General features: G+C 34.2%; 2 pseudogenes; both read right to left on the reverse strand.

Annotated features, from left to right (window-relative positions):
* Nucleotides 1-1100: 1100 nt before the first annotated feature.
* On the reverse strand, nucleotides 1101-16606 carry LOC141830425 (putative LRR receptor-like serine/threonine-protein kinase At1g05700; annotated as a pseudogene).
* On the reverse strand, nucleotides 13370-16579 carry LOC141830427 (putative leucine-rich repeat receptor-like serine/threonine-protein kinase At2g19230; annotated as a pseudogene).
* Nucleotides 16607-16614: the final 8 nt, after the last annotated feature.

Here is a 16614-nt window from a genome sequence, read left to right on the forward strand (position 1 = left end):
AAGCGGATCGGCTGAAGTTACAGTTGTTCAAGCTGTTCCTTTGCAGACTGCAAATCTCGTGAACGACCGGCCATGGACTCAACGATGGACCTTGACCCTTACGAGTGGACCACGTGGCTCCGCTGGTAAAAGATAAATTGGAAAATAAAAATGAAAATTTTTGAATCACGTAAAATATCCGTATTATCTTTTTATTTATTATTCTTAAATATCTTCCTTATTTCTAAGATTTATTTTATTTAAATATATCCTTATAATGCAAATTTTGTAAAAATAACATTTTTCATAAAATATCTTATCCTACTTTTCAAAATACTTTTTAATTAAGTCAAAAAAGGTTTTTATTTCATCAAAGAATTTCATAAAAAATCATTAATGATCTTTTAAATAATTAATTTTGAAATTTAATAAAAAAAATTAAAAATACAGAAGAAGATTAATAAAAAATTATAAAAATAAAAATTATTTTTAAGTATGATAATTGGAAGAATGTAGCTAATTGGTAAAAAATGAAACAAACAAAGTGATGATCAGGAATTATTATTATTATTTTATTTTTTTCCTCATATAATTAGCTATATATTAAAAACAGATAGAAAACTTTTTTTTTTTGAAAGGCAAGGGCTGTGGAATAATAGAGCCGGAATACAAAAAATATAATAGATAGAAAAATATATAAAATACAAAAAAAAAATATATCATGAAAAGAACACGTTCCAAATCTTCAAAGTCTGCTGCAGCTGCACCGGCCGTTCCTGCATGCCCCTCCCCCAATCCAAACAAAAAAAAAATTCTAGAACAATCAATCATAGAACAACCGATCAAAATCTCCATACGGAGTTTAACCTAAAGGAGCAGTCATACGGCCACCCCAGGGATTGGCTGGGATTTATCCTCCAGTTTTTTTTTTTTAAAGGAGCAGTCATACATTATGTCGGACGTTGTTCTTGCCAAAGTTATATACGTCTTTAGTGAAATTTAAGATAGATAAAACAAATAAAACAAAGCATTGATGAGGATTGCCTAAACTGAACATTATTGCCAAGGATTGAGGAACTTGTATCTTAACACAAGGAGCAAGAAAATAGGGATTTTTTTATTCTGTAACAAAGAGATGACATTGTGAAAATACAAGATGCTTGTTCCAAGATGAAATGGAAGAAGAACATACAATAGCTTTTGCCAAATACTATTTTCCTTCACACAAGTAATAACATGTAAAAAGCTACACAAGAATGAAATTACAACCATTATGACAGTTTTAGGAGGGAAGAATCGAGCATACCCTTGTTTATCTTGCCCTTGGTCCGGAAATCTCAATCATTCTAAAAACTCCTATCTCGGGAGCATTGTTCAAGCTCACATCGTCTACTTCTGAGTGTAGATTCTCACTATTTGTGATTGTGTTCGCAGTGTTATAATGAGAGTTCTCTAATTCTAAGCTCTCTTTTAATTGCATTACAACTTCTGTCATGGTTGGTCGTTGTTGGGACCTTTGTGCCGTGCATTTCAATGTGATATCAACACACTTCCAGACACTGTTTATGTCATACTCCCCTTCCAGCTTGGGATCTACAACATCTTCAATGTATCCTCTGGCAAGCCTTTGGAGCACCCATTGGGTTAGGTGTACATTTTCTGTACCTGGAACTATTGGAGGTAGCCCAGTGATCAATTCCAACAGAACCACTCCATAGCTGTACACATCACTTTTATGGCTGAGCTGAAAGCTAATGTAATACCTACCAAGCGATATAGCAGATTTTCAATCATAAAATTTGCACAAAAATAAACACAGTATGAAAGCTTAATGACACATTAGTTGAAGTTGATTGTCTCATTGTTAGTCATTATAGAGAGGGAGAATCACTAGTCCAGAAGATTAGTTGTCGAAACATGGTTGGATATGGCCTGAGATTTTCACAATGTGCATATGCTTGTTGTTATTGGACAAAATGGATTTACAGTCTAAAACATGCAAGATATATGATTTAAACTTAGAGTGATGATCCAAGTACCACTTGCTACTGCCCTATAAATCTTAAAACTCATGATTCCTCTTAATTCAACTTGATGTATTTTCTATTAATCTATTTCTTCAAATTTGTTTGCCTACTTATTGCTACAACTACTAATGTTTTCAATGGTTGCATTTCATTCCAGGATAGAAAAAACATATATATTATGAACCAAGCCTCCTTTCCTTCATTTAAAAATACCAATGTAAATAATCCAAGCACACAAAGAGAGGGATAGTTATATTAAAACATGGATCTCAAAACAAGAAGTTCCATGATGATGGATTTGTATTTTTTTTTCTTTTGGATTCCTTGGTTACTATCATTCTACTAGGAAGAGACGATTGCTTGAAACAACTAAATAAATGAAAAATTAGTGACGTACTCAGGATCAAGGTATCCAGGAGTTCCCACCACTACAGTGGATACATGACTGTTCGCCTCACTTAGAAAAGCTTTCGAAAGCCCAAAATCTGTTATCTTAGCTTCCAGAGTTTCACTCAAAAGGATATTTCCTGACTTCACATCTCTATGAACTAATGGTGGTTTGCATCCTTTTTGCAAATACTCTAGTCCTGCAATGCAATTTAATAAATGAACAAAGATGGACTCAGATGAAAGGTCTGGAAATTAGGCAAGGAGATATTGATACTTGACAGTTCACATTATTCCAAACCTTGTGCAGCGTCAATTGCAATATGAAGACGTTGTCTCCATCTTAAAGTTCTAGCATTGTTTTCCCTGCCTGCATCATGTCAAATTAACAACTCATCAACATTCAGCAAGGAAAAGCAATAAGTTAAATGAAGTAAAGATTGCTTGGTATAGGTAATTGCACTGTTACTCTGTTGGTCAGTAGTGCTTGAAAAATATTGTAAGATATGTTTATAAAAGGACATCATCATTCTCCCTTTGGTACTCTCAGTTGCATTCAACTTGCATAAAACTATAATTCAATTTTATAATTAAAAATTTACTTGTACACAACAGCAAGCAAATAAGAATACACATGTTTAGATTCAGTTAACCATGTGTTTGACAGGAGAATATATCTTTAAATAATTAGATCGTAAGCTGAATCTAATTCTTGTCACTTGATTGTCATGCATGCTATAAAGCAAGAGATATTATGAAAGGAACCAGCTATTAGATAATGCTATTCAATGTAGTTCCAAACCTCGCAGATGATCTTGTAGTGTTCCTTGAGGCATAAACTCATAGATAAGTGCCAAATGATTTACTTCATTGCAGTAGCCGACCAAAGAAACTAAATTCCGATGATGAGCCCTAGTCAAGTGTTGGACCTGAAAAAACATAAGCAATGATGTTTACGAACTAGAAACATCCAAATCCAAACTAAATCAAAGAAACAGAAGTGAATGGGGTTGTTAATATTCTGTAGGATCTGACTAGTTCAAGAATACTATTACTACATGTTTGAAACAATAATAAAATTTCATCAGCTCCAGATTTTTTTTTTTGTAAAATATATGAGTTTATACATTCATTCCCCCTCCCCATCTTTGGTTATGCAAAGTCTCCCAATGGATTCACATTCAACAACCATCTCCAACCAATTAAATTCAGCCATCCGCATATGTATAAGATTTATTTACCTCAGCAAGAAACTCTTTAGTTCCTTGTGATGATGATTGTGATAGCATTTTGACTGCAACTTGAGTACCGTCTTCCAAATGTCCATGGAAAACAGACCCAAATCCTCCTTTGCCTAGGATCTTTTGAAAGTTATTAGTGATGTTCTGTAATTCCATGTATGTGAATTGGCGATTTTCAAGCTGCAATGCATTATCTGTTTGCTTTGGGAAACCATTCTGTGGATCCACTGAGTTGTCTTTTCTCAAACCTTCCAAGTTGAAATAAAGAATAAAATTGTTAAATGTATGTCAGAAAATGGATGATGGTATACTATTACTGAACAACTGCAAGAGTTTGTCACAGAAATCTCACATTGTGTTTTCCTCAACCTCCAAACTACAACTATGACTGCAAGAAGTATTAACACTGGAACTATACAAAGAATCACGATAACCAGTGTTGATATTTTCTTCTTTTTTGGTGCAGGCATCACATTGCACGATGTACCATTGTGACAAAGATATGGATTCCCACCCAGTCTGCATGAGATTATAACTTGCTTGATGGTTAAACATATGTATGAAGTTATGAAGAATTCTCCAACCAAAAAGGAAAGAAGCAGCAGAGTTCAAGAACAAATTGAACAAATTTTAATGCCAAATTATTACAATAAGTTTAAACAGTTAAACTCCTAACATTTCCTGATTCCATTCCTAGATCTCTTTAATGATCATGCGAGCCCTTTCATATTATGAATCATTAAAGAAAAATGGAAGGACCTAAACTTAAAAGTAACACAAACCTTAAGGTAAGTAACCCATTTTGTGCCATTTCAAGGAGGTTCGGAGGAACTGACCCATTTAATTGGTTGCCTGTCAAATCACTGCAAGCAATCATGAAATGTTAAACCATTATCTACCTTTTCAATAAAGTGAAAAAAGGATTAAGAACTATGCTTACAGTAGTTGGAGAGAACTTAAGTTTGCTAGATCATCAGGTATTGGCCCTGTTAAATTGTTGTAAGACAAGTCCCTGAAAAAATGATTAAAGAACAATTGTTAGATAATAATTCCTCCTAAAATGTTGCATGGTTTCACAACAAATGCTTGCATGGCCTGGCATTGACCCAACAATCCAAGACTGTTAGTGACTGTTTGACTTTGCCATATTCAATGAATACTCAAAGGAAAAGGGAAAATAAATAGCAAGCAATGAGTAGCATTACAAGTATTGAAGTGCACTAAGACTAGCAACAGATTTGGTTATTTCCCCAGTCAACCCACTTGATGACAGATTCCTGCAGAACAATAGGGACTAATAAGAATATTACAGAATTTCCAAATGGTTGGTCCCAGTATTTCATAATCAATAATTTGAGATAGATGAGCTTGTAGAACTCACAAAGCAGTGACTCTTGGAGAATTTGACAAGTTATAAGTACAATTTAGTCCATCCCAAACAAAAGCACTAGGGGAACATGGATCTCCCATCCAATTCCTCTGGATCCGATACCGTTCCTTGATCGCTGTCATGGCATCAACTGCAAAAAGAGAAAAATAATCAGCAATGTAAGCTAATGGCATTGCTTAGAAGAAAAAAAAATAGAAAACAAACACTACTGGCATGTGACCAGACAAAGTATCTTACCAATAACACACCCCAAAGCAAATACTAAACAAATAATCAGCACTAAAATTCCCAACACTCATTTAAAGATCAATCTGCTTAATATCATATGTACCTTCCAATCCCAACACTCGTTTCAATATATGGCTTTCTAGCTAATGTTTTTTCTCTTTATGCTGATTTGTTTTGGTCCTTTTCCAATACCAATTATCATAATTAAATTTTTTCTGGCAGACATCAAATTTAGGAAAATTTGAACAACTTAAAATAAAGGTTTGAGCTTTTCGTGAGCATCTAAAGCTACATTCTTCACGCTAATGTGAAGAGAGAAGTGCGGTAAAGCTTTTCGTGAGCATCTAAAGCTACATTCCTGTTACACTGCAACAGAGAGAAGTGCGGAAAAAAGGGCGAAAGAACGAAAGCGGCTACATACCATCTCCAGCATCCGAGGGCACGGAGCTGTTGCTCATCGTCACGTAGAGCTCGAAGGCATTGAGGATCGGCGGGAGAGTGGAGTTGCTGAGAGCCTCGAGGGAGACGTTATAGGTGGGGGACGAAGGGAAGGGCTCGAGGCTGTAAACGTAGTCCGAGTAGAGGTAAGGGGGGGTCATTATATCCCCCAGCCACTGGATTCCATTCACGTAGATGTTGAACTGCCGCGATTGATTGGTGCCGGAGAGATCAAAAATCTCGGATATGTGGAGGATGGGGAAGAACTGGTTGACGTAGCCGGGGAAGGGATCCCATGGGAAGACGAGGCTGGAGGAGTTGATGGGGGTGACGGCGGTCTGCATGATGACGGAGGGAACTTCGAACGCGTCTGGGGAGAAGTTTTCGACGGTGGAGTTGGTGGAGACGTCTCTCCACTGCACTCCGAGGAGCTCCATGGCGACCACACCCGATCGATCGGGTCGTCCGGATACCTAGACAAGGGACAAGGAGGCGCGAAGCACATTTTACCAGTTTAGTCCAAAAATAATAGACGAAATTACTTAAAAGAGATTTTGCAATTATAAAATTATATTCCATATATTTGTAAGACTAAATATTTATAGAAATTTCACATTAATTGCTATGCTTAGACGTGTAAAGGTGTATTTATATGGGTTAAAAAACGCCTTTTATTGCTATTTTCATTAAAAATAAATAAAATTTATAATATTTTTTATTCTAAAAATATTACAATTTGAGTAAAATTATATAAAATATTATTATATCAAAATATTATTTATTAACTTGATTAAAATTATATAAATTTGATTAAAATAATTTTAATTTAATTTAAATCCCTTCAAAAATATTATAGGATTATAATTGCTATAATAATTTATTTTGAAATGATTTTAATTAAATTAAATAATTTTAATAAAATTATAAAATTATATATAACATAATATGATAAATAAAAAATATACTAAAGTGTTGATTATCAAAAATAAATATATATTATATAATTTTTTAAAACTATACTAGTTATGTTATATATCAACCATAAAGGCTTTCTGGTGAAATTAGTTAATATTTTTTATAATATTTAACCATTAACTTTAATGATATTAATTTTAAACGTTAAATATTTCTTAGTAATATTAAACTCAATGACTTTTGGTCATGTAATGTGATTTATTAATATTTATTATTTATAATATATATATATATATATATATATATATATATATATATATATATATATATTTCAAAGTATTGAGAATAAAAGTACGATTTATATATGATATTTATAGATCTAGAAAAAAAATTTATGATAGAATATTGAGATAAATTATATAAAGAATTATAGAAAAAAAATATGGTATATATATAATGTATATTAAACTAATTAGGATTTAGGTCATGAGGATATAAAGATAAAAGTGAACACTTCAAGTGGATTAATTAATCTTTTTATATTAATCATGGACAAATATTTCTCATAAAAATAGAGTTATATTAAAGATTGCTAAGTTCCTATTTTTTTATATTAATTTTGATGAAAAATGCTAAAAGTAAAAAATTTTATACTTAATAAGGTAAAAACAAAATATATTAAATTTAAATTTAGTAATATTAGACATAATGAAATAATTGTTAAGATATAAAATGATAAATTACCTGAGAGTTTTAAATATTTAGGATTATTTTTGTAAAAAAATAGAGTGATTAAGATATCTTTCATAGAATACAAGTGAGATAATTGAAATAGAGGTGAACGCTTGGTGTTCTGTGTGACCATAAAATATCTCTAAATTAAAAAACAAAACGTTTTACAAAAAGATGATATTAAATGTTGAATTATGACTCTAACACATGAACAGATAAAATTATAGAAATAAAGATATTAAGGTGGATGTGCAAATATATATATAAGGATGGACATGATAAAAAATAAAACCGTTAGAAAAAAAATTATAATTATATTTATTGAGTGAAAACTTTATGAGATATATTTAAAATATACGAACATATAATTAGATGACGGATAAATACTATAGTTAAATGATTAAAACTATGATAAATATACTTAAATGCAAAAGAGAATGATAAAAAAACTTAGTTAATAATAATAAAATAAAATATATTTAAATATAAATGATGATATAACAAAAGATAAAATAAAATATATATTTAAATATAAATATTGATATAATAGGGTATATAATACAATCATATAGAAAAATATATATAATTGATTATTTATATATATATATATATATATTTAATGGGATATTTGATTGTTATATATAATAATAATAATAATAATAATAATAAAACCTGATGGAGCCAGACTGCACTCCCAAGTTCCACCGGTTGTACAGCACCAAACTTCGCAACTCGTTCGCCGCGGGGTAGAGATCGTCCTTCAACGGCCGCAAATCGATCCCGGAGATGAACGGCGTCCCTGTCTCGGTGTTCACTAGGCACACCGAAAAGTACCTAAAAGAAAGAGATCATATTTTATGATTGTTAATTCAATAGTTCTCTGGTTTTACCAATTGAACTATACCCGGCGGTGGCCACTGCGATGGTATCTGTCCAGTAAAATGAGTCGGCGTCGGTCACGTCCATCCTATCCCAGTAGTTGACGCCGAGGTGGAGGTCGAAGGACAACGGTTGGCCGCCTGAGCCTGTCGTAGTTGCCGTAGAGGAACCACGCCCGGAGGAGGTACTTGGACCCCTGCGCCACCGCCGGCGACCTGATGGTGTAGCAGTTGCGGGTGCCGTTGGGGAAGGCGCGGAGAGTGCGGAGATGTGGGGCCAACCGTCACCCATGTAAGCGGCGGAGATGTTGTGGTTGATGCCGGTGTCGATGAAGCCGGCGTCAGAGACGTAGGAGATGTTGGTGAGGGGGTCGACGTAGGACGAACCGGGCTCGATGCCGCAGTCGATGGAGAGGAAGCCGAGGGCGTCGGTGGACTGAGAGCGAGCTCCGGCGGAGGCCATGGCCAAGGCGAGGAGGAACGACCACCAAAATCTGGAATCCATCTTCTTCTCCCGGACTCCGGTATGCGATCGCCATGGCAGAGCACAGCATCGTTTATATAGAATCTTGAACAATTTTCATTTCACCTCCCATTGTTTCTAATGTTACAAATGAGTCCTTCCAACACGAGTGGTGGAGCTAACATTTACTTTTAGAAAGATCGAGGACTTTGCAAAAATTAAAAATAGAAGTGGCAAAAATTATATTTTTCTCACACACAAGGAATACCCTGTTGAAAATATAGAAATTACAGTGGGCGAATTAAAAAACTCTCGTTTGATCTCATTCTCTACTCCAAACACGACACAAAGTTTCCCACGCATCAACGCACGCTCCGTACCTACATACCGACGTTTCAGTCGTGCAAGCTGTTTCTTAGTAGACTGCAAATCTCCTCTAGCACCAGAGCTGACGTGGACTCAACGATGGCGAGATCGTGTCTGGGTCGGTCATCCTTTGATTTAATCAAACCTACCCTTTGATTTCTCTTATTCACAAAATAAATAAATAAATAAATTCACCGTGGTCCCACACGATCGACTTCATGATAAATTATAATTAATCACTACAGAAAAGGCATTAGATCGGTACCTTTTAATTTCTCTTCTTTAGTAAAAAGGTAAAATCATTATCGTCCTAACAGATCTATGAATTTTTAAATCATAGATCGGATGGCTAAAATTAATCCGCATAAATTATATACCTAATACCAATTATTAAAAAAAAAAGTCATACGTTAAGTCCTCCGAGAGCAAGTCAACGATTAAAAAAAAAGAAAATAAAATAATTTTCAAAAGAAAAGTCCTACTTTGAGTCAATAAATGGAAAGATAAAAATAATGTTTTAAAAAAATCAGATAAAATATATATCTGTATTATTTTTTATTTATTATTCTTGAAAGTAACATTTTCATAAAATATCTTATCACATTCTTCAAAACACATTTTTAATTAAGCCATTTATTTTGTCCAAAAGGTTGAATCTGCTACCCTAACGATTTTATATGGTCGATCTCATAACCATCTATGAGGAGGTAAATCGAGAAGTTACAGTTGATTACGACGAATGAGGATATTACTATAAGAAGCCACTTATCATACTATTATTCCATCCAAGGGAGGAGCCACACTTAAGATTACCCGGGTTGTGGCCCGGGTGGTCTGACGACGACGAGGAGAAAAAAAATTTAGATTTAGAGGGGAGAGAAAAAAAAATGTAAAAGTTAGCTTAGATATATTATCGACGTAGTCTAAAAGTTTGAATCAGCCCGGATAAATCAGCCGGGCTGACTCCGCCATTGATTCCATCGAAGAATTTCATCTAGAAATTCGAATGATCTTAGATATCAAACTATCATACTATTATTCCATGCATCTTTGACTTGTCAAATAATACGTCTAAATTCTCATCCTTACGAGTGGAGCTCAAGGCTCCTACTAGTAAAAGATTTCTAGAAAAGAGAAAATAGAATAAATTTTGAGAGAAGACTCATCGAATGAGTCTATGAATTATTGGAAAATAAAAATGAAAGATTTTGAGCCATGTAAAATATCTGTATTATTTTTTAATTAAGTCATTTATCAGTCATCGAAGAATTTCATCAAGAAATTTCATACAAAAATCATTAATATCCTAAAAAGCTTAATTTTTTGTTTTTAAAAATACATCATTAAACCCACGAAGATCCATTAAATTTATCCTTTTTTATTTCGGAGCTTTAATAAAAAATTTAAAAAATAAAAGAAGGTTAATAAAAAATTATTAAATTAAAAAAATATTTTTAAGTATGATAATTAGAATTAATTAATTGAAAAAAATGAAACAAATAAAGTGGTATGCTTTAACTAAATCAGCACCAAATTAATTATTTTTAATTTTTAATTTATTTTATTTTTTATGATATAATTAACTATTAAAAAATATAGAAAATTTTATTTGAAAGAGGATGACTGAGTTAGGTGAAATGGTCAAGTCAGAATATTAAAAAAATAGAATAGATACAAAAATATAAATACAAAAATATCAATCAAGAAGGGTCATGGAAAGAATAAGTTTCGAATCATACAAAATCACGATCAATTCATTTTTCAAAGTTGTTGCAGTTACATCATAAAAATGAAAAATCACAAATCAACTTTTCGGAGAGACATAATCGATATATTGATCTCCGTAACTACACCGCCGACGGAGTTTAAAGAGCATGCATGAGTCATATATTCCATCAAAAGTCATTCTTGCCAAGGTTGTATATCTTTTTTTTTCAACCTACTCAAGTTCAAACTATTCAAACTCCTTAGAGGTTCTAATCAAGAAGCACGAAGATCACCAAAACACTTAGTTTCTCTTCGAAAAATAATCTCTTTGATAGGGAAATGCATTACATTTTTACTTAAACCCTTAGGTCCTTGGACATATCTCACGTTAGCTCTAAGATGTTGGTCTCTAACTAACTAGATGCTTGAGCTTGAGAAGCCTTGGATTTAAAAGGCTTGTAGAACTCACTAGGATAAACCATATTATTAAATCAGACGAAATAGTATACAAATATCACCTAACCATACAAGTCCTCCATTTTTTTTTACTTTTATTAAAGTTCTTTTAATTTTATAATTTTTATTAATCTTCTTTTATATTTATTATTTTATTATTAAAGTTCCAAAATTAAAAAAATAGATAAATTTAATAGATTATCATAAATTTAAATATGTAAATTTTATAAATCACTTAAGATTTTTAGAGCCATCGCTTTTGTATCTTTGAAATTCCTTGATAAAATATTTATATTTTTTTTCTTAATCGGTTTTGGTACGATTTAATTTGATTCAAACTTTCGAACTAGGTAAAATACCTGTTTTAATTTTCTTTTATTTATTATTCTTAGACATATTTCAGGATTTGTCTTATTTAAATATCCTTATAATGCAAATTTTGTAAAAGTAAGATTTTTTATAAAATATCTTAAAACATTTTCGAAACATTTTTTAATTAAGTAATTTATCAGTTTTTTAGAGAAACATTTCTTGTAGTGTTTCAAAGATTTCTAAACCACTCTAATTTAACTACATTTCCATAAAACTAAAAAATATATTTTTCTTTACTGCGTTAATTTAATCACTCTATCAAAGTAAACTTGCAACAATTTTTTAAAATCTATCTGGAAATTGCTAGTAGCTAAAAAACAAAGAGTAAACAGATTAGTTGATGATAAAGTTGAAGTCCACCCTCTTTATTTAAATCCTATAGGATTTACCAGTGTTTTTAAAACCGGATCAGACTGAAAATATTTTTTCTGATCAGCTCGACTGCAGAAATCAGAAGTCTCAATTTCAGAATTTGAATGATCTTAGATATCAAATATGCTAAAACATTAATGTATTGATGAGGATCGGCTAGCTACACTGAATATTATTGCCAAGTAGGCCCGACCTCGGGCTAGGTCAGACTTGGACCTGGCCCGGACTCGTAACCGAGTTAATGGGCTAGGTACCCGTTGACCTAGTTCGTGGGTCATAACCATGTGTCAGGTCGGTTATAGTTTCGGCTCATTAAAAATCGTCGAACCTACGGTTCAATGTTTTTTTGATCGATCGAACCACCACTGACAGTTTGGACCATTGGAACTCTAGTCGTTAGGGGATTTTTTTTATGGTTGAGATCATTTGATCATTTTTTTTATCAATGACTACAATTTAGTGTTCATTACTCTCCAAACTCATTTCATTATTTCCACGTACATTTTATTTCTACTCTCATTCTCAATTCCGTAATTTTTACACGCTTTCGACTCTAGTTTTATAAGTTTTTGACTTCCACTTCCGAGTTCCGACTACAATAGAAGGAAGCAGAAGAGCTTTATTATCTCGGAGGGATAAAGAAATAGTGAACCCGGATGAGGAGCCCAACCTCAACATTCAATCCACCTATGATAAAATCGATCGAGTAACTCTCGACATCTGAAACATAAAAAAGTACCGATGCAATTACTTCTAAAGTTTGGAAAGTTCCTACTTTAAAATTTACTATTTTTATTAAACATTTTGAGAAGATCATCCTTTCGTCGGAAGAATTACATGCAAAATATAAACACTGTAATGCTTTCTATAAATTTCAAGCCAGCGGCAATATGAATAGTTGAAACGACATGTAGAAATCAAACATCCGTCAGAATATGGAATTGATAATTCTCAAACATAATTATCTAGATTTTTTACTAATAAAAAGTTTGATTCTAATTTATTTTTATCCAGAATATGAAAATCGATAATTCTCAAACACAATTATCCAAAATACGAAATTTGGAATCGATAATTCTCAAATATAATTATCCAGAATTTGAATGATCTTAGATATCAAATATGCTAAAAACATTAATGTATTGATGAGGATGGCTACACTGAACAGTGTTGTATCTTAAAATAAGGAGCAAGAAAATAGGGAATTTTTTCAGTAACAAAGAGATTATACTGTGAAAATCAAGATGCTTATTCCAAGGTGAAATGGAAGAACAATAACAGAGAGAAGTGTTGAAGGTGGGAACTTCTTTCAGGAACATTCTATCGAGCAATTGATAGGCAAGAGATTTCTTCTCCCTGTTCCACTGCGACAGAGAGAAGTGAAAAACAGAAAAAGGGCGAAGGAATAACGAAAGCGGCTACATACCGTCTCCAGCATCCTAGGGCACGGAGGTGTTACTCATGGTCACGTAGAGCTCCAAGGCATTGAGGATGGGCGGGAGAGTGGAGTTGCTGAGAGCCTCGAGGGAGATGTTATAGGTGGGGGACGAAACGATCTTTGAAAAAATTGAGGGGCACGAGGCTGTAGACGGCGTCCGAGTAGAGGTAATGTACAGGAACCAGCCACCGGATTCCATTCACGTAGATGTTGAACTGCCGCGATTGATTGGTGCCGGAGAGATAAAAAATCTCGGATATGTGGAGGATGGGGAAGAACTGGTTGACGTAGCCGGCGAAGGGATCCCATGGGATGACGAGGCTGAAGGAGTTGATGGGGGTGGCGGCGGTCTGCATGCATGACGACGGAGGGAACTTCGAACAAGTCCGGGGAGAAGTTTTGGACGGTGGAGTTGGTGGAGACGTCGTTCCAGTTCCAGTTCGACGGCGAGGAGCTCCATGGCGACCACACCCGATCGATCGGGTCGGCCGGATACCTAGACAAGGAAGCGCGATGCACATTTTACCAGTTTAGTCCAAAAATAATAAAGAAATTACTTAAATACAGATTTTATAATTATAAATTATAAAATTATACTCGATATATTTGTAAGACTAAAAATTTATAGAAATTTCACATTAATTAATATCTATGCTTACACGTTTTGTTAAACGTGTATTTATGTGGGTAAAATTTAAAAAATGCCTTTTATTATTGATGATGTCTTTTTATTTGTTTGGATTCCTCCTCTCCAACAAGCTGGATTGTCTCCTAAAGATTCGAGATTCTATGACTTGAAGAAGTAAAATAGGTTAGAGGTTGGTCGGCTCTACTAGGATGGCTACTCCAACGTTCAAGTTCGTCACTAGTGAAAGAGATTTAAGCAAAGCTAGAAGAAGAATAGATTGGAAATGAGAAAAGTTTCGTGAGAAAGAGTTACCTCCACACGCAAGAAAAAAATCATACTTGTGACCTAGTCATCCTCATGAAGGTTAGTAAGGTAACTAGATTCGAAATCCGTTAAAGGTCTCTTCATTTATAGAATGTCGTGTATTCATTGGAAGGAGGACTAGGAGATCATATCCGACAACCATTAGATATTTCTCTACTCATGATGTGTCATGTGTCCATCAACCTGTGACTTCGGGAACTAGGTCTAATCACCATTAAATGGATTTTCCACGTCGATTGCCCGGAGCCAAGGCTGAGTACCCAATTGCATTAATGTTCAGAAATGTCAATCTCTGAGCAAGAAACCGTGATGCTTGAGAAGCCAACATGTGAGTATTGAGTCAGGGTGCTTGAGGATTGAGTATTTGAGCAGTGAATCCAGATGCTCAAGAAATCAACATCTGAGTATTGAGTCATGGTGCTCGTGGATTGAGTATCTTGAACATTGAATCCGGATGTTTGGGAAACTAATATATGGACATTGAGTCTAAGTGCTTGAGGAAATCGATATTTGAACACTAAGTCTAGGTGCTCAGGAAAATCGATATCAGAGTACTAAATTTGGGTGCTTAGTGAAATCAATATATGGACACTAAGTCTGCATGCTCGGAGAAATCGATATCTGAGCATTAAGTCCAGGTACTCAGGGAAATCAATATTTGAGCACTAGGTCTGGGTGCTCGGGGAAATGGATATATGGACACTGAGTTCGAGTACTCGAGGAAACTGATATTTGAACACTAAACTCGGATGCTCGAGGAAATTAATGTTTGAGCACTAAGTCCTAGTGCTAGAGAAAATCGATATCTAAGTACTAAATCCGAGTGCTTGGGAAAATCAATGTCTGAGCACTACGTTTAAGTGCTAGAAGAAATCAATATATGGACATCGAGTCCGGGTGCCTAGGGAAGTCAATGTCCACCACCAAGTCAAGGTGCTCGAGAAATAGCCCAAGTACTAACAATTATCATTTTGTCAAAAATAAAAAATTCAGAAAACAAGACTTATCCTATTTCTTTTAACTCAAATAATAAATTTAATTTATTTAAATTACTATTAAAAAAATACTATTTATTAACTCGATTAAAATTATATAAACTTGACTAAAGTAACTTTAACTTGGTCAAAAATCCCTTTAAAAATATTATAAGATCATAATTACTATAATAATTTTAAATTAATTTTAATTAAGTTAAAGATAAATTTAAATAATTTTTTATAAAAATGTATTTTAATAAATATTATTTATATGTAATAATTTTAATTAAATTAAATCAACTTATTTTAACATGCCACAATTAATATTAAAATAATATTAAAATCTTTTTCAAAAATAAAAAATTATAATATTTAACCAAAACATTATCTTTAATGATATTAATTTTAATCATTAAATCTTTCTCAATAAGATTAAACTCTTTGTGACTTTTGGTCATGTAATAAGATTTCAATATTTTTATTTTCAACATAATAATAATAATAATAATAATAATAATAATAATAATAATAATAATAATAATGGAGTTAGATTTCACTCCCAAGTTCCACCTGTTGTATAGCACCAAACTCCGCCACTCGTTCGCCGCCGGATAGAGACTGTCCTTCAGCGGTCGCAAGTCGATCCCGGAGATGAACGGCGTCCCTGTGCCAGTGTTCACCAGGCACACCAATAAGTACCTAAAAGAAAGAGATCTCATTTGATGATTATCCATTCAATAATTCCTTGGTTTTAATTTGTCTACTGAACTATATTTATCCGGCGGTGGCCACCGTGATGGTCTCCGTCCAGTAGAATGACTCCGTCGTGGTTACGTTCATCCTGTCCCAATAGTTGATGCCGAGGTGGAGATCGAAGGATTGCAGCTGGCCACTAAGTCCATCGTAGTTGCCGTAGAAGAACCACGTACGCCCGGAGGAGGTACTTGGACCCCGCTCCACCGCCGGCGACCCGATGGTGTAGCAGTTGCGGGTGTCGTTGGGGAAGGCGCCGAGGGTATGGAGCCCAAGGGTCTTGACGTCGTCGACGTAGGCGACGGAGATGTTGCGGTTGACGCCAGTGTCGATGAAGTCGGCGTCGGAGACGTAGGAGATGTTGCATGAGGGGGTCGACGTAGGACGAACCGGGCTCGAGGCCGAAGTCGATGGAGAGGAAGCCTAGGGCGTCCGTGGACTGAGAGAGAACTCCGGCGGAGGCCATGGCGAAGGCGAGGAGGATCGGCCACCAAAATCTGGAATCCATCTTCTTCTTCCGGTATGCAATCGCCATGGCAGAAC

This window comes from Curcuma longa, chromosome 6, assembly GCF_044706935.1.
Source record: "Curcuma longa cultivar G26 ecotype Majalengka, Jawa Barat chromosome 6, ITB_CL_G26_1.1, whole genome shotgun sequence".
Classification (NCBI taxonomy): domain Eukaryota; kingdom Viridiplantae; phylum Streptophyta; class Magnoliopsida; order Zingiberales; family Zingiberaceae; genus Curcuma; species Curcuma longa.